The following is a 25,103-nucleotide window of genomic DNA, read 5'->3' on the forward strand; positions in this document are numbered from 1 at the left end:
TTTTAAGGGAATGTTCAATTCCTTTGCGATGCACAAACAATGGTCAATTGCAGATGGTGACTTTGGGATTTTCTTCGCAATAATAATCTTTCTTATGTCATCACCGAGAATGGATTTGTTTGAATTAAGAAGCTTAGGGACTATTTTAGCTTTTAACTCATACAGTCTATTTTCTAAAGTTGGGAGACCAGTTTCAATTATAATATTATTTATGGGTGTCGTCCGAAAAGCATAACAACTTGCTCTGACGGCTTGGTGATAGACCGGTTTAAGGATGTTGATATTAGATTTGCAGCTATTATCAAAGCATAGTCAATCTTGCTTAACACAAGCATTTTGGTGAGATAAGCAGTGTTAATATGCGCATGGTTTCTCCAAGCAACGTACTATATGAAATTTACCCTTGTTAAAAGGGAGTTTTTTAACTGAAGACAGTGGGCTTTCCAACGATAATTGTTGGAAAACGTGAGCCCGAGAACATGAAGCGTCTGCACATTTAATATTGGTAAGTCGTTAAAATGCATCAGTAGGTTTCCTGCATCGCACATTTGTTTTCGACAAATGTGCATTTTTTTAATTTTTGTATAGAAATTTTAACTCCTAACGAGTTTGCCCATGTGGAGATCTCACATGCAATAGATTCGAGGATGTTGATTGCTTTCGTGTTGTCTTTTTCCTTTGTAAAAATGTATACATCGTCCGCGTAGAGACAATGTTCCACTCTTGGTATACGGCAAAGAATTTTGCTAATTTCGTTGAAAGCGATCTGGAAAAGCGTGACAGAGAGAGAAGATTTTTGCGGAATGCCATTCTTTAGCGGAAAGGAATCAGAAAGATGATTGTTGATTCTAACTTTGAACCGCCGATGCGACATGAATGATTTGATGTAATTGAAGAATTTGGGTCCAACATTCCATGATTTCAAGAGTCTTAAGATAACATGAAGACCAACTCTGTCAAATGCTTTTTCGAAATCAATTGAGAGAATTGTTACGTGATTTCGTTCGGAAATGGCTTTGCTTGTGAAATAATCAATATGTAACAGAGCGTCGATGCACCCTCTACCCCGCTTGAAACCAACTTGTTGCTTTGTTATCAGGTTCTTGGACTCAAGAAACCAAGATAATCTAGATGCCATAATCTTCTCTAATACCTTAGAGAGGCAAGATAAAAGAGAAATTGGGCGATAATCTGATGCGATGGAGACATTTTTTGACTTTGGAATTGGAACAACTGTTGCCAGTTTCCACATGTAGGGTAAATGGCCAGTCATAAATACCGCATTATATAGGTCCAGTAATTTCTTTCTACTAGACTTAGGCATAGCACTGATCATTTGGTATGAGATGCGGTCTAGACCAGGTGTCTTCCCCTTCAAATTGGAGAGACAACTTCCAAGTTCTGAGGTAGATACGCAATTTTCCAGGAACATGGCACATCTATCGATATTATTTGAAAGAGGTATTGGAGTCCTTTTATTTTCGATGAAAGCACTGGAGAAGTTGCTGTCAGAGGAGTATTCACACCACACTTTTCCAAAGTAATTAGAAATCTCATCTGCGTCAGTTAAAGTTCCATTGGGAGTGCAGATGGCAGAAATTTCGTTCAGGTTTGAAGTCCCATTAAGTCTGTTGATTTTGTTCCAGACAACTTTCATTGATGTATTTCTGTGAATTCGTCTCGAGAAAAGTTCGAAACTAAGTGCCTTTGATTTCCGTAATTCCTTCCTGAATAGAGCATTGACCTTTTTCTATAATAACAAGTGATTATGATCAGGACATCTCTTAAAGCGGTGCCATAGATCCATTTTATTTTTCCTCAAAAACGAAAGCGTGTCGTTCCACCAAGGAACCCTAGCTCGTTTAAAAGAGGTGTTGGATTGAGGAATAGAAAGATGAGCAGCCGTGCGAATCGCTTTAGACATAATAGCAGCATCATGGTTGCAATTCCCGTTAAATGGCTTTGAATTCAAAAATGACTCCACCTGTTTGGAGTAATTAATCCAATCCGCTTTATCTAGGAGGAATTTGGCCTGTTTTGCTGGAGTAGCAGAGAACGTTGAAAGTTTAAGATCGATTATGACTGGAAAGTGATCACTATTATGTAGATCATCAGAAATAGACCAGGGAACCAAAGGAAGAAGTGAGGGAGAGCAACATGTTAAATCAATATGTGAAAAAGTATGATGAGTTGAGAAGTGCGTTGGTTTTCCATCATTTAAAACGCAAAGGTTGCTTTGAAAAAGGGCCTTTTCTAAAACAGTACCGCGAGTGTTGTTCACTGATGAGCCCCAGATGGTATTCCAGCTGTTGAAATCGCCGCATATAATCAATGGGGGGGAAAGTACGGAGAATAAATTGTAGAGTTCTTGCTGAGAAAATGATTGCGAAGGTGGAATATAGAGCGAAAGCACTGTAAATTTTATATTTAACATTATTTGTATCGCTACGGCTTGTATATTTAAGCTTAAATTTATGCGTTTGTGAGGTATACTTGATTTTATAAAAACACCTACTCCTTGTTTGGAATATGAATTTTGATCAGCATTCGTGAAGTATCCAGTATATGATTTGGGTGAAATAGGATTAAAAGAGCTTCTACAATGGGTTTCTTGAAGTGATAAAAAGGTTGGATTAAAATCACTTATGAGTGTACGGAGTTCATCAAAATTATTAATAAGTCCCTTAATGTTCCATTGTAGAATATTAAAAACTTTATTTAATTGTAATGACATGTAAGCAGAGTGGAGGGAGGGTTAAGTTGACATGTCAGCGTCTCCCTCGTGAAGGTCGCTATAGGAATTTTTCGTGAATGATTTATTCTTAACAGCAGAATAATTTGTACTTAGGGGATTTGGTACATTTGAACGAGTTAGCGCACGTGAATAATTTGAAATTGAAGATTGATTAATGGATGAAAGATTCGATTCATTACCACTTGTGTTTTGTTGAGTAAAGTTGAGAGCTGGAGATTCTGAAGAATTTGGTTTATTAGATTTTAGCATATGTGTTGTTGTTTTAATTTTTTCAATATTTGCAGTTGCTTTGGTTTTTTCTTGTCGTTATAATTCAACTTCCTTTTATTAGTTACCTTATAGCACGAAAGAACCTAAAAGATATAATTAAAATTTCTGTACTTAACTTGAATGACGTATCGTCAGTGGTCATCGTACAGAACGCGAATGGTCTTCTATCAAAGTATCCACAATTCCGCTTCTATAGCGTGCAATCTAAGTAAATGATGACGGATTTTATATCGGACGGTGATTCGATCAAGAAGCAAGAGGAGTTGCAGTTTTTTTCTCCACTATGTCTCTGTTCGAAATCGAATCGCTGTTGCCAACTGGTTAGTTGATCACATTCGAAGTATGTACGCGAACTTATTTCGAATGTGATATTCTCATTCTATTTCGTTCTTACTAATAATACGTAGCATCCTTATGATAGTCATAAGAGAATAACTTTTAAATACATAAGAATAACTTATAACTTCTTGTCATGCGTATCCAGAAAGGATTTACAGACATAGCTGTTACAACGGCCATTCTCAATCCGGAAATAAGAAAGAAAATTGATAGCTAAAGAGGAGCACCGAATGAAGAGCGATAAAGTGCCTAAATGTTATAGTAAAGTTATTACTAACCTGCCGAAGGAATAAATCGAAAGGATTTGTTCATGCAACTCCAACCCTCACTGTCAGCATTTTGCCACTATTGAAGGGAGGGAAGGCGGTGTGAACCCAAAATCATCTCTCATTTTGATTCTACAATTGGATTATATATTATACCTATTAGTTGGCTGGACTAATTTAATATGCTTAGGACAATGTCCATTCCAGATTAGTTTTTCTCAATTTCGAATGAGGAAGAGTAAGTTTGGTATAACCAAAATTCCGTGCTGGTGAAGCAACGGGCCATTTCTTCCGTCTGCCCTTGGTCGAAGGCGTACGCTAAAGAAATACTAATCCATGATCATCCATCGTCTCGAGAGATATAGCTCTGCCCTAAGAAGCTGTTTCATAAGCGATAAATACGAAATTCGCGAATTGTGAACCATTTTTGATTTATAATAAAAGTGAGGAGTTGATATTTTGGTTTGAAATATAGAAGTACACCAACCCATGAAACAATGGAAGTTGAATAGTTTTCAAGCAGCTAAGAAAAGACTAAAATCAGAAGAATCTTAGTTGAAAATAAAACCTGTGATAATGATTATTGCTGCTTTCAAACGCGGCTTAGAGAAGAATATCAACCATTCGTACGTCCTCCATCCACGGTTGGCCTCATTCAGAGCAGTATCATAGAATTGTGTAAGGTTGACGAATGTCAATCACCGATCGATTTAAAAATGGTCCACCATGGCTTTATTATATAAACAGTTTTTCGATTTTTTTTCACAGGTTTTATCCTTCATTTGGTAAGTTATATATATACATAGTTGCTTTGAATTATCTTTAAATCATCAAATGGAGCATTTTAAATGAACGCCTTAATTGGCGTTTTTGGCATATTTTCGTTTTATAATAATTTTTTCATATATTCCTTATGTGGAATATATTGCGAGTATAGTCGTAGTCTTGGCAACATGGACTTCTTTGTTACTAACTTCTTTTTTTTGCTTTACAACTACAAACGATTTTGTTTTATTTTTTTGTTTTTATATATTCTTTTTTTCACTGTATCTCTTACATGATCCCCAGTTCATATATATTCTTACATTTCATTTATAACTCCTCGTTATTATATCTCATAACGCTTCCATTGTTTATATAATTTGTTTTATGTATAAAACATTAAAATTCATCCTGATGTAATACTAAACTAATCTTTCAGTTTTTTATTTTTATTATTTTTGTTATATTACTCGAAGAGTTCTTTAAACAACAAGTTACCTTAAGACTCTTTTTGCATATTGAGGTTAAGGAAGTAACCTTCCAAGCATCGTTCTGTTATGTAGAGCAATTTTTAAAGTCAAAAGCGGGAGGAAGAGGAGCAATAAAAAGAAGAGGAAGACCTAAAGGCTAAGGTATTTTTAGCTTTCCAACAATCGGCGACATATAGACGCAAATAGTGACAGTGAGACGGAACTACATTAACTGAGCTGCTTGCAATAATCAAGAGTATAACTTTAAGAAACATGTTCTTTTCTGATTATTAAGAAATGGGGCCTAAAGCTGGCATATCACTAGGAGCAATTTTCAAAGACGAATAAAAGATTTTTCGGAAAAAAAACACATAGTGTACGGTGATGGCAAAGGTATTGATTAAGTATTCATATAATTCAAAATTGGTCATCGTAGCCAAGAAAAAGCTCGCCTTTCCACTCGCATAAAGAATATGGTAAAAAAAACTTTCCATACCAATTTAAACAATCAATATTGCGAGTATAGCTGCCTTGGCAACGTAGACTGCTTTCTTCCTCATTATTTTTTTTTTTTTTGCTTTAAATCTTTAAACGATTTTGTTTTATTTTTTTCTTTTATTTTTTGTTTCAATATTTCTCTTACATGTTCCCCAGTTCATATATATTTTTGCTTATAAAATCTTCCGAAAAAATGAAATAGTATTATTTTAACTATATTTTCTTTAAAATCTTTCTCAAGGATTTCACTTTCGCCGGACCTCGGGCGCCGCTTCTGTGTAAGATATAGCAATACTTTTAATCATCTGGTCAAAGTCAGATACTTTTGTGTAGCGGGCCTCGCATTGGCCACCGCTTTTGTATAACTAAATAATATATGATATTAGTATAATCAACAGGTAAAACAACAAATTGCACGTGTTATGTTAGCTATTTTGGCAGTAATGGGGTTAGTTTCACTTTTTATCCATTAGACACTCCACAGACGATTACACTTAAGAAAAACGCGCCGAGAATTCCTTATGGACGTACCAGACAGACGGACCACCGAAACTTTCTTACTGGACGGGCTGATATTATGCTCTGGCCCAGTCTGCATCCAGTCTTACCCTAAGTGCTCCCACACAAAATTATGAGCCGAAGGGAATCATTAATGACTTCTCTCAAACTTGTTTTAAAATATTCGGTTTATGTCTTTGCTAGTTGAATTTAAATTTAATTTCACACTCTTGTAAAGATTTAAATACACCTTAAATTTGCATTTTATATGTGAACAACTCCGAAAAAAAAAACAACGCCAAAAATTATATCCCGTAATATGACCAGAAAATCCGTCTACAAGCATATATGCTCTTTTAAAATGTATTTAAGGGGAATTAAATTAATATTAACGGGAACTCTTGAATTGAAATAAAAGTAAATGGAAATGGAAAAACAATAATGGAATATATGTGTAAAAACAAAAAAAAATAAAAAAAAAAAACAACAACGACGATAACAACAACAAAAAGACAGAATCTTAATTAATGTAATTGCAGTTAAAAGTTGCCATTGTTACATCAACGCAACATCATCACTCGTGAGTAGAGTGCTTTCACTATTAGTAACTATTTCTGGGAGGAACAATGCCATTATTGTGATGTGTAACATCATTACTGCTCTATATTTAATTAAAAAAATTTTTAGCTTACAATTAAAACCGAAAACTTTGACAACAAAATCTGGTGTAAAAACGAAAACTTTTAAATTTTACAAACTAATCTCACAAATAGTAAATTATTTAGAAAATTTCTTAAATTTTGTGATCATCACCGCAAAGGAGAGACCACATGCCTTCTATTGTTGATTTGCCTGCTAAGCGAAATCCATTTCATTTATATATATATTCCTAAAAGTATTTTCTTTCCTTGATCACTTGGTTAAGTTTAAGTAAAATTAGTTTACGAATCCTTTTACAAGTAAAGAAAAATTATAGATTTAAAATCGATCCGTGACTTTTAAGGCGTTTACAGCTTGCGGGCAAATCAACAATGGCTCTTTTTCACTTTTGCAACCTTTCGTTTCATCTGCAACATGTTGTCATCACAAGAGTATGTTGTTCGCAGATAAACTATCGTTGTACGAAATGGCCTACCAATTATAGTGCAACATAGTCCGAATTTCGTATAAATGATTTTTATGTGAAAATTCTATTATGGAGTCATGTTTGGTGTGAAGTATTGAAAAATATACCACATGTCATGTTTTCTCCTAGTAAAAACTACATAGGAGCAGGATCATAATCTTGGCTCATCCGATCCAGATAATACAGTATGATATGCTAGATTACTACTATTAAACGATTTTGCCGACAAATTTTGAAAATTACAATTTTTTTTCATATAACGATTCTTTCCACAAAGGACATTATAGAAGGTGTGATTGCAGAAATGATCTGATCCAATCTTTTCATGCTTGGGACGGAAGTTCATCCCTCTCTGTGGCGTTAGTGTACCAAAATTTGTTACATGGCCGGACAACAAAGGAAGACGGATGGACAAGCTGAAATGGCTTGTAAAATTGATTCTGTATTGATCAGTATAATAAAAGATGGATTTATCTTAAATCTTGCTAGGTCTGGCAAGAATACGTAACATATTTTTGCAACAAGTAGAGTGTAGTTGCTGAGTACAAGTATTTTTGGTAGATTTAGTTAATGTGAAAAATTGAAATCAGATGGACCAAGCAGAAAAAAATGTTTATATGGTGAGGAGATCTAGCAACTTAACATTCTATGATGACAATTGATGAAAGCACAAAAAAAAAATTTAACTGCGCTAAATTTACACCCCATGGGTATATTTTTTGCAATCCCTTTCCTATAAGGATACTTATGAAGAGCAAACTTTACATGGCAGCAGAGTTTAATTTGCAGTACTTTATCACGAAAATAGGTAAAGTATGATAGTAGTAAGATTTTTGACAAGAAGTCTAAATTTGAAACATGACAATTTCCATTTTAGGCTATCTCCCTTATAACACTTTCCATGGAGAGCAAGGCATAATTTTTTTTTATATTTCGAAAGTAACTATTGTGTTAGTCGTAGGGTATTTAATCATCTGCTTTTTCCGACTATAAAATTTCCGCTTATTATCTTTTTATCTAATGCGGGAAAAAACACAATTTTTTTTTACGGAAAACAGAGTTGCCCACAGTTTATGTTGTACAGTGGGGGTGCTCGCCGATCTATTTGACTCATTTGCAACAACAATTTATCGCCAAGAATTTCCAATGTTTATGCCATGCTTCAGGCGAAAATTTTAATTTTTACGAAATTTATTTACCACAGGAATCAGCCAGATAGACAGGCGGACAGGCTTAGATCGCCATACCGATGATATACATATCTTTTATAGGGACTCCGAAATTCCTTCTGGGTGTTGAAAAGATATTCGCAAAATAAATATCATCCTATCCTCCCATCCATCTGTCCACAATTTGTATGGCAACAATGTCTAGCTATTTCCTTGTCTACGACAGAAATCAGTAAAAAATAGTGAACTGAGGATTAAACTTGCTTGATAAGTTCGAATTATTATGGGTAGGTCTATTTCCACCCCTCTTACCGGGTTTCTTATAAAAAATTAATATTTACATGTTAATAAGATCGAATGGTCTATGAGGAAGCAAAGTCGTTAACTCGATTTTCTTTCACATATCTTTCGTTTAGGTGCATAGGAGGTGCTAGTATATAAATTAGGTTAAGTAACAATAAATGGATAACAACTGACGACGGGCAGCGGGCATCCGGCAAGACTGCCAATGGCAATCTTTTTCTTTTGATTGTGGAAATTTGTGGCAAGGGTTTAACGTGGGTTCCTGCCTGAAAGGCTTAACCCCACGGTGGCCCAAGCCACTTTTAAGCGCACTACGCCCCCTGGCGAGTTAGACAATCCCCACAGAGTAGGGGCCTAAACAGCACCAGAGTTCAGAACAGTTTATTGTGTATGGAACAATAAACCCCACTCTGGTCAATGGCGAGGCCTAGCTGCACTCAATTGTTCCATTTTAGCTAGGAACTCGCCAACCACAACCACCACGAGATTTTGATTGTGGAAAGACAAGGGTGTCGAGAAAAGAGTGCTGAGAAGAAGAGATGTTCAGCGTGCGACGCCCAGAGCAAGGTTATGATTGACAAGGAGAGCCGATGGAAAATAATTAAAAACCGTTAAACGTTATGTAAGTAGCTTGTTAGGATAAGAACTTTACATTGAAATAAAAGACTATGTAAGAGCATTGAATTTCTTTGGAAGGAAAATAATAAACAGCAGAGACAAAGAATTTGGCATATTTGACCGCAAAAGATGAAGTCTGATGACCGACGAACGCAGCCCCGGCGCTACGCAAGTCTTTACGATAAAGACTGAAATAAAAATAAACTTCATTTCAGATAGAAAGACAAGATATGCTTAAGCTGCAAAACAAGTCATTAACCGATTGTAAGCTACATAATATCCTAATAACTTAAAATGCAGAAAAAAGTATAAACAGAAATAAACATAAGATCAACGTATAACCTACAATGGAATTGAACTAAGCCCTTAATTAAGATACAGGGATATATATTGATGAATAAATATGTGCGTATTTATGCATTATTAATAGTGACAAATGAAAAACAAAATCAAACATAGAGGAATAGTTTTATTCAATTTACGTGTGTTGCACGAGACTCGAAAATCTTCATTAGTTAGTTATGCAATATAATGCTTTTAATCTTATTAACGGACAAAACGGGCAGTTCAAGTAAGTGGTAATAAACGTTGAACATTTTACCTATTACCCGAAACGGACTGAACAACTCATAATTGGTTCGGTATTGTGATAGCTGCAAGAGCCCATTTAGACCCTATTGTGGATGTGTAAATTAAAGTAGCGAGAGAAACATCTCCTCTTATTAGCTTAGAGACGAAAGTTACATCCAACAGTTCACGCCTTTTTTAAGGAGCAAGCAGGTCAATGAGCTTCAATCTATTAATATGCTGTGGAAGAGGTGGCGTAGTATATCATCCCAAACCTCGCAAAGCAAACATCAAGAAGTCCCAATGAACGGACTCCAAGAGATCAGCATGGCATTTATGACTACCGACGAGTCTTCAAGAATTGGTCTAACTAAAGAAGTATACGAGCACTTCGTAACATACGGGTCAATGAATTCTTTAGACCATCTTTTTACAGAACAGACTCCAAGAGATCAACAGGGCATTTATGACTACCGAAGAGTATTCAAGAGTTGGTCTAACTAAAGAAGTATACGAGCACTTCGTAATTTGCGAGCCAATGAATTCTTTCGACCATCTTTTTATATTAACCGAAACTTCTATATGAATATCAAACTTGAATTTTGAGTCGAAAACAACTCCTAAGTCTTTATAATTACCGATATTTTTCAAGATGTATTGATCAACAATGTGTATTTATCCTCCTTAGCGTTGAAAGCGTTTCAACAAATCCCTTCTTTCTATCCATCCATCCTTTACAAAGCAACAAAGCAGTGGATAGTGAATAGTGTATTTTTCTGATCCTCCTTTAACGAATCTTGCAAATAGTAAGAAGTGCAGTGTAGCAGCAAGATTTAATGATGGTTATGACGACATATGAAATAAGAATAATTTATGTAGGGCGGTTAACACTCGACCCTTTGAATTTGTTTTTCGTTGAAATTATCTAATTGCCTTAGGTATTTCAATTTGTTTTGATTTATAAAAACATGTTTAATTGGTTACATATTTAAATAAAACAATTTGTTGATATAAACTACGAGTAAGCTCTCGTTCTTTCGATAAATTGCCGAGAATAGATTCATGCTTTTAATTAACTTAAGTAATAGCTTTTTTTATATGCCAAACGTATGTCAGTAATAATGCAAGTGCCATAAATATTAGATTACAATTGTCAAAGTGAAAAAACATATAAAACAAGTAAGAGAATTATATTCGGCTGTGATCGAATCTCTTATACCCGTCACCATTATCCACAAAAAAAAAGGCAAAAAAAGTAAAAAAACTAAATTTCGAGGCGGGGGGTGACCGATTTTTCCTATTTTCAAAATGAAAGCCTTTGCCGCATTGGCGTGCGTGCGTTCCAAGCGTGTCCTTGGAAAACTTTAAGTCACATCCAAATTCTTTTGCAAATTTGCTGGCAATATATTCATTTTCGCCAACAAGAGAATGTTTACCGTAGTTGCGCAGGCAGACAGACGGACATTCCTAGATACATTCCCAATTTAAAAGCGGCCAAGAATTTATACACTTTATCAGATTTTTGGAAGCTTCTTTCTGCGCCTTATAAAAGTATTGAAAAAAAATTCAATTTTAATACACTAGAATATTGGCGCAGGCGTGGTCAATTTTTATCATTTTTGTACAGGTGCTATAGCATCGCTCATAGAATATGGGCTCAAATCTTTGCACAATTATGTACTGTAGCTTTTAAGTAATGAGCCGCATACCGCATTTTTATTTTTTTGGAAAACAGAAATGTCCTCACGTGACGTGGCGCTATTAGCGTGTCCATCTACCGATTGGATCCACGTTCAATACCAACCACCGTGCAAGAAGTTTCAATGCTTCTGCCAAATGTAAAGTCGATATCTGGATAGACATTACATAGACGGATAGATGGATAGGCGGACAAATGGACAGACGGAAATGCTTAAATCGATTCAGAATTTAATGCTGATCAAGAATATATATATATATACTGTTTGGTGCCTCTGATGCTCCCTTCTGAGTGTTGCAAACGTTTTGACAAAATGAATATACCAGCACTCATCATTCTGTGATGGGTATAAACATACAAAACAAGGAAAATGTTTTGTGATTGCGTACAAGAAACTATTTATTATATATTAAATAAATCAATATTTGCAATATTACATATAAAATGCCTTAAATGTGTATACAACGTCGTCAAGCATTTACATAAATTATGACTTTTGGAGCTAATATAAGGTTACAGATGACATGTGTTTACAATGTTTTATATAAATGCTTATGAACATACACACACACACACACACACACACATTAATTAATTTGATATAATTTAATTAAACGCGTAAACATAATACGCGTATGTCAACGTGCGGTCCATAAGTTCATTCAATATTTATGATCATAAAATGGTTAAAAAAAATAAATAAATAAATAAATTTAAGTATAAAAAATGGCTGTTGAAAACATATATATATATATATGAGGAAACAACCACAACTGCTTAAACTCTCTTAGTTGGGTGCGTGCGTGTGATATTAAAAATGGAAAGTAAAGATTTTTACACAACACGTCGGTAAGCGCTTTAAAGAATTTGCAAAGTAAACATGTTTTTCATTAACGCGAGATTCCAAGATATTATATTCGCTGCAGAACAATGGCAATACGCAAAGTCTCTCCCTCTGTTTGTAACATTGGGCAAAAAAAAAAAAAACATCATATTACGAACTTTATATGTAACGCCTTTCCATCCATCCGTTTAATCTATTGATCAGCTTGTTTGGCCATTTGTCTACTTGCACGTCCGTCTGCCATGTTTTTCTGGAAATCTTACAGTAAATTTCTCGACTTCACACTTGATGGAATAGATGAGAGCAAAAACTTTGTGGCTTGCTTTTGTCAAAATATGACCTTAAACGCTCAGAATTTGTTTGCAAGCTAAACCTTTTTAGCCAATATCGGACATTCATGACAAATAAAAATCCATAGATAATTAAAATAAACAAAGTAAAAGCACTATAATGGCCCATAGGCCACCCTTAAATATCCTGCGCCACCCTACATTTATTCAGGTGTTCTATTGGTAGTGGTCGAAAAGTATTCCGATTCGGAATATTTGCAATAGCGTTCGTGGAAAAATCGCGTCCTGCAAGTTAAACACAAGGAAAGACGTACGGAGAGATAAAAAAGTTCAGATCGTTTCTCTAAGCTAAAACAAGTCGGTGTACTAGATTTCATTAAAATATATCAAAAATTGCGATCTCTAGACTGAACCCAAAAGGCAAGACGGACAGACAAGCTTATGTCGATCCAAAAGTGCTTCTGAACTGAATATGCCCTTGCATCACAAGAGGCGTAGTCTATAAAAATATCGTGACATTTTTCAACTCATGCGAAAGTACTTGCGCATAGCAGGTAAATCAAAATTCTGAAAAAGCTTCGTTATAGCACTGTAAAGGAAAAATTAGATGAATTTTTCATTGAAGCTTCGCGAGCACTATAAAATCATGAATTAATTACTTTGTCAGTCATGGAAATCAATATTTTTTGCATTAATAGTATTGTCGGGTCTATGCAGACCGTCCGTCTACCAACCTTAAATACCTCAATCTATCCTAAGATAGGTAATTTACTTAATTATTATGTGTGGAACAATTTATACCATTGCTGTGGACGTAAACCTTGACCACAAAAGTGGTTTTGCCCCGATATCTGGCTACCATGTAAATCAAACGCAAAAGATGGAGTGAACTTAATTTCTATTTTGAAACCATTACTGAAGTGAGACAAACTCGATCCAGTTTTAAAGAGACTGGTAAGAGATGATGAGAAATGGGGCTTAAAAAAGTCATAGGTCAAGGTAGACGAAGTTACATGAAAGTTGCCGGCTTGACGGCATGTAAACTAACATTTGACGGGATTGAAAGCGAATCATGAGTTGCTTAGAACATGGACAGGCATTGTTTCTGTGTCACTACGACGTGATTAAATCGCTCGAACTTGATTAATAGGGAGAGGACTAGGCAGAGGTGACTTGTATGAAAGGCGGTAAATATTAGACCAAACCTACCTTTAATAACTCAACGACAATTAAAAGAACTTTCTTGGAAAATTTCGATACTTCTATCTCGTCTTTCATCACCGATATTTCTTTGACTCTCTGCAATACTCTTTCGAAAAAGATAGAAGGTCAGCTTTGCAAGGGTTGTGTAAAAATCATTTCAATTCAGTTTTTCACACTCAGCTAGAAGGTGTATGATTACGGTGACGGTCAGGTTTTACCTGAAAAATGGGAAAGATTAAAATAATATCAATAGCACTTAGTTGATTTACTAATCACCACTTAAAGCACACGAAATAATAAATAAAATTAAGTTAAAATTTCACCTTAAAATTCCTGATCAATGTAAGAGAATCTGACTAGCGAACTTAGTCGCATTAGCCTAGGCTATCTAAACTTGCTATTTTTTATTGCACTATCGTCTGTTTTCGGAAAATATAAAAAAATTCTAACATCCTACGAGACACGCTATTTGTACCCTACCCACCACTTGTGTATTAAGTTTGTTCTGGCGTTTGTAACACGCAAATGGGCCTAAGGTAGAGCCAACTTTTATTATGCTAATCGATTCAGAATCATAATCTGTATTGACCTAAGTCTGTCTGTCCGTCTGATGTCTGTCCATATAAATTTGCTTTCAAACTACAGGTCGCAATTCTTGAGATATTTTGATGAAATTGAAGACTTAAGGACGAACGTTATTAAAAACGGTTTGGATCCGTGCACTTTTTCGAGTACTCACTACGTAACGTCTTATTCTGAGAATTCGTTATTTGGGAAAAAGTTGTAATTTTCAAAATTTCTTCGCAAAGCTAGCCAAGTAGTAGTATTTAGGATTTTAAATTGATATGAAAATTAAGGATCGGCTGGGGCAATTTTTGAACCTCTTCTCATAGAGCGAAAACTGATATTCATAAAGAAGTTCAAAAAGATGTAATTTTCAATGCTTCATGATGAAAATCAGTTCATAATAATAAATTAATATAAGAAAGTTAACTATAGCAAATTTGGACATCAAATTTGGCCTATTTTTTGGATCCTATCCTATTATGGATTTTCACGAAAATTGATCCTTTGTAGAACAGAATAATCTACGTCTTAATATGGGATGATGAAAATTCACCCACATCAGTAATTTCATACAAAATTTCGACCATCTACGTCTATTTTTGGATCCTGCCTTCTATAAAGATTAAACTTGTATTACATTAGGTTGCGTGTTGGGCCCGCTACCGACACACATCATTTGTGTTCTATAATAAAAATAAGTATTATGTCACACAGCGTGAAGTAGGGTATTCAATGGTCGGCCTCGCATGACTACAATGGGTTTAGTTGTTACTTTTCTATTTGCTGCAGATGTTGTATTCGATTTGTCAAACGCGTCGTAAGTTGCGGGAAGATATGCAAAGTTGTACGAATTTTTAGTCAGCAAGAGAAATATAAACTTTTTGATACGTCCGCATATGCCTTCCTGTCGTTGCATTGAGAATGCAATCAGAACAATTCGCTAAGAAACATCTCTGCGCAATAAGATATATCAAGTTTTACTTTTCTATTAAATGCATCTAAGGATGAGACTAAATTCAACAAAAATGGCAAAAAAATATTCGCAGATATGTGCTTATTAAATGAGCAAAGGGAATAATGGTAGATTTAATTAGAAAATTTCGTCAGCTAATTAACGTTTCAATTTGACTATGGCACCGCAGCAAGGTTTACTTACGTTAAGTAAAGACTTTTGTGATGTATGACTGCTTAAAGGGAAGACGTCACTAAAAGCTGAGCAATCAATGTTAAGTAAAAATGTTAATCTTTTCATTTAACATTCCTTATATCCACTTTATAGAACTATTTCAGACGTTCCAAGAAAAGCCTGTGTTTTTTAGCTCTGCTCTGCAGGTAAGGTTCAGTATTATGCAATATTCGGCTCAAACGCTTTCTCAAATTTATCTTGAAAAGAAATATCACGTCTTTAACAGAATAAAAACCCAATTTTATAAAACTTTGTAAAAACCATACCTTTAACCACAACTTTTTAGCAAAATATTATGATAGAGATATGTTTATAGTGAACTTAACCATGCGTATTTTTCGTAAAAATTATTTAAGAAAAAAATAACAATTGTGGCCGCATCTTTCGTACTCACCAACTTTCTCTTAAAAGAAGCACAAAAGAACAAAGAAAAATTGAATTTCGCTACTCTGTAGTATTGGACGAGTATGGCGGAATTTCATACCCATCGCCGAAGAACCAGGGGTATATTTATTTTCTCGAAACGTGTGCAACACCCAGAAAGAAGGCTTTAAAGATCCCACAAGGTATATATATATATATTGTTGATCAGCATCAAATTCTAAATCAGTCTGTCTATCTGTCCGTCTGTTTTAAATATTCTCCCGACGGCAATAATTAACCTATACACTTCAAATTTGGCAGAAACATTGAAAGTTATTGCAGGCAGGTTGGTATTGAAAATGGGCTAAATCGGTCAAACTACACGCCCATAGCACCACGTTTTTTAAAATAAATAAAAATATGGTCTTGTGCTCATTACTTATAAGCTATAGCGGATAAATTTGCATAACTTTGAACTTATATTCTAGGGCCGAAGCTGTAGCGCTTGTACAAAAATGGTGAAAGATGATCAGGCTTACCCAATGTTGTAGTGTATCAAAATTTAGTTTTTCTTCAATATCTTTATAAGACGCAAAAAGAAGCTTCGTAAACCCCACAAAGCATAAAAACCCTTGGCCAGTTCTAAGTTTGGAATGCACCTGAGCATATCGGTCTGTTCAGCCATGTAATATCTGTGGTAAATATTTACTCGTTAGCGAAACTGAAGTGAGTCAAACTTTTAAAAGGACTCAACGTCCTCACGCGAACGCGACGCAAACTTTTTTATTTTGAAAATGGAAAATATCAGCCCCGCCCACTCCGTATTATAAGAGCATGAGAATTTTGTTCTTCTACTTTTTTGTGATTTTTAGGATAAAGGTGATGAGTAAAAAAGATTTGGTTATGATCGAATATAATTGTCTTAATTGCTTTCTGTTGCGTTTTGTGTCTTTCAAAGCGTAAGTTCTTCCAATTCACGTTACGTATTGTGGGCGCACTCTTTGAGTGATTTTCAATACCAAACTACTTGTTTATAAGTTTCAAGGATTTGCCCAAATTTGAACCTTCATGCCTACATTCATTTTTACAGTCATAGGACTGTTTCACATACAAACGAATAGAGACAACCGGACGAACAGACGGACATGCTTAAATGGATACAGAATTTGGTACTAATCAAAAATAGGATTCCTGATGATTCGTTTTGGCTTTCACAAAACGAATACAACTCCGTTCCTCTTCCGAGATAGATTTAAAATATGTACATATATACAAAGCAGGTAGGCTACAGTCAGATGAGGCCGACCATTAAATACTTTACATCACTTCACTTAATTAATAACACTCCAATAGTTGAACATTATGGTTAAGCAAATCCATAATTTTCGCGAAAGCCCTTATATTGCAGAGTAGTAAAATGTTAATGTGGTCTAAATTTTGCAAACTCAATTAACTTTTCACTATGGCTTTATAGCCATAGAAGAGTTTGCCTTCGTGAGAGCACCTATATATGGTGCGCTCTAAAAAATAGTTCCATTATAAAGTACTAAAAATTAGAACTCCTTAGCATATAAAAGTTTATTTTCCATTAGAATCTTTATATGGGTTAGGACCAAAAAGTAGACCTGCGTTGTTTATATTCGTTAAGGTGAACGAATTTTCATCAAGAAGTATTGAATATTAGTACCTTTTACCATATAATGATTCAGTCACCTTAGGAACGGTCATATGGCAACGGATCCACAACATGACCCCATTCGGTACAAAATCTTTGTACCAATTTCGAAGGTCGAATAAAAATTACAATATATTCTCTTATAACGATTTCCAAAAACCAGGCCTTGTATGGGGGAGTAATCGAAAAAATTGTCCTACCCAACCATTTACAATATCATTCGTCCTTGAGCCGAAACACATCAATATACTAAATTTCACCAAAAAATATCAAACGCGCGGACATAAGACTGTCAGATGGACTGACAAGCTTAAATCATTGCAATCATTTTCGGACACAATTGGTGTAATGTAAAATGTAAGTCTACCTTGTGGGTGTTACAATAGTCCGCACAAACTTATTATACCCTATAGCGCAAATGGTCTACGATATAAAAAAATGATAAAAACAATTTTGAAAATACTCTTCTTTTCTCTTATCATAAATGAGACAAATATGCTACAACAAGTGTCGTCGATATTGCAGTAATAAAAATGCTCTCTCCCCCAAAGAGAAGAAAAAGTTCATATAGAGCAGATAAAGCAGTTCGTCAATTAAACTAAATTATGTCTGCTTTATTCGCCTTTCACATTGATATAATAAAAATTTAATACAAATGCATTTAGTTGAATATGTTCGGCGTAAGATTATGATTCGTTCATGTTTAAAGATTTTTTCTTTAAAGTAATCGCTTAAAGGGATAAAATACTAAAGTATAATGTACGAATAAATAATTAAACTCTTCATTTAAAATGTATTAAAAATTATTGTAGTGAATAATTAAAAATGTTCTTCTTCTTCTCGTTCTCCACGTTTTGCGAGAATGGAAAATTTTAGCAGCAGCATATATAGTAGTATTTAAGAAATTTCATTTTTTCAATATTCAACTTTTATTCCATCTCCTGCCAAATAGGTTTCTTTCGAAAATTATTCAATCTTGTTAACACAATTTAAAGCATGAGAAGTTTTATCTTATTTCAGTTGTTGACTTTGAGCTGAGTTTAGTATTTCGACTCTTCCTCATTGACTACTAAAAATCCTTACATTTTAGATATCCATTTAGACTTAAGAAGAACCGTATAAGAAGTCCTAGGAAGCAAGGCGCGTTTGCAGCGTCGCTAAAACCAATTCAAATGATTTTCTATATTGTTTAGAGAATATTAGTTAAAAACAAGTAAAAAAATCACTTATATTCATCACATTTATACGAGAGCAAACCATTAGGTGTTTGCAAATATTTTGATCACTTCTTCACTTGAAAAAGGCATTCATTGTGCAAAATTTTCACAAATATTTTTGAAAACTTCTTGAAAGAACTTATATTGGTTTCGCAGCGGTCCATCCACCGATCCATTTTCGTATTTCTTCAACTTTGCGGGCCCGCCGGCCATCCAAGCTAGGCTGAACCGATCTGAACAAGTGGTAAACAGAAGGCGCCATGTCCGGTAAATACGCTAAATGTGACAGAATGTCCTATTCGAGTTAGCACAGTGTATCCTGGACATCTCTTGCAACAAGTTGCCAAAGAATGACATTTTCAGTCAATTCGTGTCGTCACAATCGACAATAGGGATATGATGGAGCAGCATAACCATAAGCCTCTGAACGTGTTTGGAGGACTTCGTCAACAGATTTTTTCAATTAAACAACAAAATTAATGAATTTGCAAGATGGAAAATTTTGAGCGCTCCATAATTAGCATCAGCGTACGCCGAAGAAATCAATAATATTAAACCAGAAACTGTTACTTTATGTAGAGGGAGGTCAAAACCATCGAATTTAACCGTTATGTATACTGATATTTGCCATTACTTAATCATTTTTACCTGTAGAAGTAACTGATCAAAATTTTTGCAAACCCCTATACTATTATAAATGACCGCGAAAAAGTTAAATTTCTATACTCTATAACATTAGATGGGCGTGGCTGAATATTTCCATCGAATGTTTGCTCTAATTAATGAATAATAAGCAAAAGACCTACAGAGCAGAGCTGTTCTTAGTTAATATTGCACTCCGTGGGCGTGTCCACTGACCGATTTTGGCCCATCTTTACATTTTATTTGAAGTAATTTTTGCAAAGGGGAGAACGTTTACCATAGATGTTGCGCGAATGGGCAAACGGGCACCTGGACGAACAAACCGATGTACATCCTTAGATGCATTCCGCATTTAATACTCGGCAAGAATGCATATAGTTTTTGTTTGAATCTTGCTTCTGGGCGTTTTAAAGGTTTTGATAAAAAAAAATTTAGAATTCTGACACTATAATATCGAGTGTCCGGTGGTCGATTTTTGACATCCTTGGAGGGTAGAAAAAAAATTTAAGATCGGATCTAAAGCTTCATGCAATATTTTCAAATTGGTATCCTTGAAATAGCCATAATATCCTAACCATATAATGCATTAGGTTTAAAACATCAAACAACATTTTCAAACTGTAACCTAAACCTTACCACAAAATAAGGAGTTCCAGCATCATAAGGGCATAGTGTATGCTATCAAGAATTCAACTGACTTTCTATTTCGTTTAGAGAATATTTACAAGGAAAAATTTCAGATTAAATTGAAAGGTGTGAACAATATTCTGAAGTTTTAAAGTAATAAAAGGCGCAATTAATTTCGATTTTAACTCTCGTTCACGAAACGATTTCATTGCTGTTTTTATTAAGTTATAAAAATATAGGTTTAATTTCATACAATTGTCGCCAATAAACTTTAAACTTTATGAAAATATTGTTTGTACAAAGTTGATGCAATATATTGTACTGCTTGCTCATCTGCACAAGCGAAAATGCAAAAGTTGATCTGGGAGAAGAGTCTATGAATGATAAGTCGCCGCAATGTCCTAAACACTTTCGTTTGCAGGAAATTCGATTCGGTGAGAATTAAGAGTCCAACTTTAATATGTCAATATAAAGACTTATTTAACTTCATTTAAACTACACTGTAACGTCAGAGTCGCTGTACTTTATACTAGAAATTTTGACAAAAATTTCGTGCATAATTATGTTTGTTTGTTATTTTAATATAATTTACTATTTATTATTCTCCTACATTCATTTCTATTTTGTTCGTGCAATTGTTCTATTCATTACATTCTCTTATTACGTTGATCTACTTTCGCTCACATTGCCATACTTCAATGTGCCATAATAAAGTATCGCCTTTCGACGTGGAAAGCATTATGCATAATTCAAAACCAAACAAGGATCATATTTCGTACCGTTATGCGAGTCGTGCACATGAGTATGGGTCGAACGCTGATAATCAGAGAGTTTGTCGCGTGCGGATAGTTGAACAAACATTTTGACTGTGTAAATTGTTTTGCTTTGCGCTTGGGCGCATCAAATGTGACAGTGCAGGGCGCATATTTTGCATTCGAACAATCAAATGATTGATGTTTTTATACTCATCACCGAAGGATGAGAGATATATTCACTTTGTCTAATCTTTACAAGGCCCAGAAGGAAGCATCAGGGGCCCCACAAATTATATTTATATCGTTGATAAGCATGAAAAATCCTGAATCGATTTCTGACCGCTTATCTGGTTATCCGTCTGTCCACCTGTCTGGTTGTCCATCTGTCCACCTATTTGGTTGTCATTTTCCCACTTGCCTGGTTATCCGTCTGTTCACCTATTTGGTTGTCATTTTCCCACTTGCCTGGTTGTCCATCTGTACACCGGTCTGGTTATCCGTCTGTCCACCTATCTGATTGTCTATCTGTTCACCTATTTGGTCGTCCATTTGCCCACTTGCCTGGTTGTCCGTCTGTTCACCTGTCTGGTTGTCCATCTGTCCACCTATTTGCTTGTCCATTTTCTCACTTGCCTGGTTGTCCGTCTGTCCATCTGTCTGATTGTCCATCTGTCTGATTGTCCATCTGTCCGCTTGTATAAAATCTATTGTAAACATTCTTCTGATCACCGCTTGTTCCACTGGTTCTAGATAAAATTTGCTAGCAAAAGAGCAAAAATAAACATGATTAAATTGTTTGCAACTTGTTCTTGGCGTTTCCTTCGTAATCAAAGTAAGAAATGGTGCTATTGACTCGCCTGCATTACTTGGTGAAATAAGCTTTAATGTCCCCAACTGCTTCTCCAGGCACTTTACCTTGGGTAGTCAATGTAAATATAATTATGAGCTGTTTAACCCGCTCAGAGTTGTTTGCAAGAACCTAAATGATGTCTGTCACTTATTCTCATTATCGGATTCTTTAAAGTCCATTAAAGCAACATTGCTTATTGCGCGTAATTTACCTATGTCGTACTTAAACTAACCTTAAAATGTCACGATGAGTCGAAAATGAATTGTTGTTAACTATTAACCGATCATAATAACTATTATTATCGGTTGCCAAGCTTATGCATTTTTGCGATGGCTTAGGGGTTCAATCGCAATTTGGTCCTGTACCGGTTATGGGTGTGGCTCTATGCTAGTTGTTTACATGCTTTTTTTTCTTTTTTTTTCCGTTTTATTTGTTTTATTGTACTTATACTAAGTTTTAATATTAATTAATTTAAGATTTGCTTTAAGAGTCAATTAAACTCGACTGTCAACATTTTTAGTTGAGTTTCTTGTATAAGTGGAATAAATAAATAAATAAATAAACATTCGGAACGATCAAGAAAGTTGCACATACAGTTTGCCTATAAGCTTCAAACCTTTGATAAATCTTATATACCTCCCATCGTAGATACAATCCCATAGTTTTTACATACATACATACATACATACATACATACATTTGACATACACATTGCATAAAATATTTAATTTATTATAATCTGAAATTATATTTAATAAAATTTCCCTTTCATCTGTAATTAAATTTATCGCAAGTCAAATAAGCGATTAAATAAATTATTAAAAAAAAAAAAAAAAAAAAAAAGAAAAACAAACACAAATCTATTGAAAAACGTGAAGGCGTGAAATGGAAAGCATATAAATTGTGAGTGTGTGTGTGTGGGTGTGTGTGTGCGTGAAAAGTTTTTAACTCTGAATCGTTGTCAACTATCCAGTACGTGATTAACGTAAAATAAGCGAGAAAAGTTTGGTTCAGCTCGGACCGAATCTTTTAACACCCAAAGCTAGCTTATCAACGACAGCATTTAACAGCCCAAGAGAGCTCATCATGTCATTCGTACAACACATTGCATTTTACACATGGTACGTTTTATATGAATTAAAAAATATTTTTTTACGATTTAACAGCATTTTATAGGTATTTGTACAATTTGATATCCACAGGCATACACGCAATATGCATATATTTGCATTCACATATTAATATACAGTTTCTTGATAATTGTGGGTAAACATTTAACCCGATACAGATGGTTTTTGAGGCGGAAATTTTATTACAAAAAACATTTAAGATATAATTTAAAGTTATAAGTAAGGCAATTAAAGTAAAATAAAAATTTTGTAAAATAAAAATTTTACAATTTTAAGTCCATAATTTAGGAAAAAAAGATGTCTTTAATTACTGCACTTCTGCTCAATCAATCCGAGATAGCTGATTTATCACACTTGAAAGGGATATTTTATTAAGAAAATAATTTCGTTTACAGTTAAGATTTGAAAGAAAACGTTGTATAATTTTGAAACCATAACTGGAAGTATTCTGTAGTCAAATAGTTAAGGAAAGCGACCGTTATACACGGATCCTATGCGGTCGACCACACTGTAATGACGATTGTCGTATTGCGTATAGTGAGTGCGCGGTCGATAAAACTATAACACATTTTCCAAACTGCAGCCACTCCCCTTTATAATAATTACGTTTTGTTGCAATCGTCATCAAAATGAAAAAGCGCTTCTTCATCTGTCTTTTGACGGTAGTTGACAACATTTTTTTTTTTTTTTTTTTGTTATACAAGAAGCCATGTTGCGTACTTGAACGTCGACTTTACGGACATTAAGCGTATGTTAATTTCGTGCTCTAAGTACGGCATTTTTTTTTAAACAAGAAAAAAGTTCAGAGAGTTCAAGTAAAATTTAGGATATGCATGGTAGGGTACAAATCGACCTTGGCCGCAATATTACGCCTGCCTGGTTAGTTAGATAAGCTGCCTCTCCGCCCATTGATAAAGCTAATAATGACACGTGTACTCTTTATACCTAAATCACGTATGTAACACGCAGAAGCACTTAAGATAGAATCATCTTTTCTTATATGGATCGATTCAGAAAATGATTTCAGCTGCCTGTCCGTCTCTCCGCCAGCCTGTAGTTTAGACATATTTTGATAAAATTTGGAACACTGACCCAAGAATCAACGCTATTGAAAATGATTTGGATCGAACAATTTTTCGACCACCTTACCATACAACGCCCTATTGTGAAAAGTTGCTATATGGAAAAAAAATTGCAAATTTGAATATTTCTAGACAAAACTCGATCTGTAAAAGCAAATTAGAATGAAAAATTTGGTTCCCCTGGGACAATTTGTCGAATTATAGCTCATATCATCGCTCCCACGAAAATTTAATCTTTCTATAGTCACAGGGTATAATTTTTAATACTTCATAGTAAAGTCTAAGCCAACTTTTAGGTGTTTCTAGACAATACGTTGTCAACCTTTAGACGTTTGCATTATCTTTTCTGCCTTCAGCTACATTTAAAAACAATGGCTCTCCAATATACGGCTTCTCCACGTAATGTTCATCTCATTTGGCAACGCCTCTCTCTCTCTTCCTCTCTCTCTCTCTTCCTCACTCTCTCTCCCTCTCTCTCTTCATCTCTCTCTGCGTCTCTAACGGAATGGTAACAATTTAGAAAATTGTAGAACACAATTAGTTTTCTATCAAGTATGCGTGGACCTTTGGACAGGTTTTGTCGGTTTTCGAAATAGCACTGACAAAAGCGATAATACGAGGATTAAGGCGAATAGTAGTTTTAAGAAAAGTTTTGAGTTTTTTGTCCCATCATGAAACGATTTGCGTATATCAATTATACTACTACTATAGCGTCTCTGATGCCTACGTGTTTACCTGTGAAAAGTATTTATCGGATCTAATGTATCCGCTATTGGGAATGTAATAAAAAATCATTACTTATGTACTTACAAGTGTTCCAACGAGCCACTTAAAGTGTAAAATGCTTAATTTCGATTGAACTTTCATATGAACTTAAGCTCCCCTGCTCTGCAATAACACGGAAAAGAAACGAAAAGAAAAGAAGAGAAAATGTCATAAAAGCGATAAAAACAAAAGAATTATGACATGATTACGAAAAGTGCGAAAGCATAATAATAACTTTCTTGCTATTTCTTTTCCTCTTTTTTTTTCTTTATTAATTTAAGTGAAAAGTTTTTGGAATTTCTTATTACAATCATTTAACCTAGCTCAGGAGGAGGTTAACAGCGGGCAATTTAAAAAATCTTATTTAAGCATTTAGTTAAATGGAACACATATGAATTTTTTTTTTACAACTCATGCATACATATAAATGCAATAGAACACGTATACGCAATGGTAAACAGCTTCGGAAAATTTTTTTCTTCTAACTGAAATAAACAAATACACAATTATTTAAGGCAGAGAGATCTGGACAAAAGCAAAAAAGCAAAAAAAAAAATATGCTTACGC

Source organism: Glossina fuscipes, unplaced genomic scaffold, assembly GCF_014805625.2.
Source record: "Glossina fuscipes isolate IAEA_lab_2018 unplaced genomic scaffold, Yale_Gfus_2 114, whole genome shotgun sequence".
Taxonomy (NCBI): domain Eukaryota; kingdom Metazoa; phylum Arthropoda; class Insecta; order Diptera; family Glossinidae; genus Glossina; species Glossina fuscipes.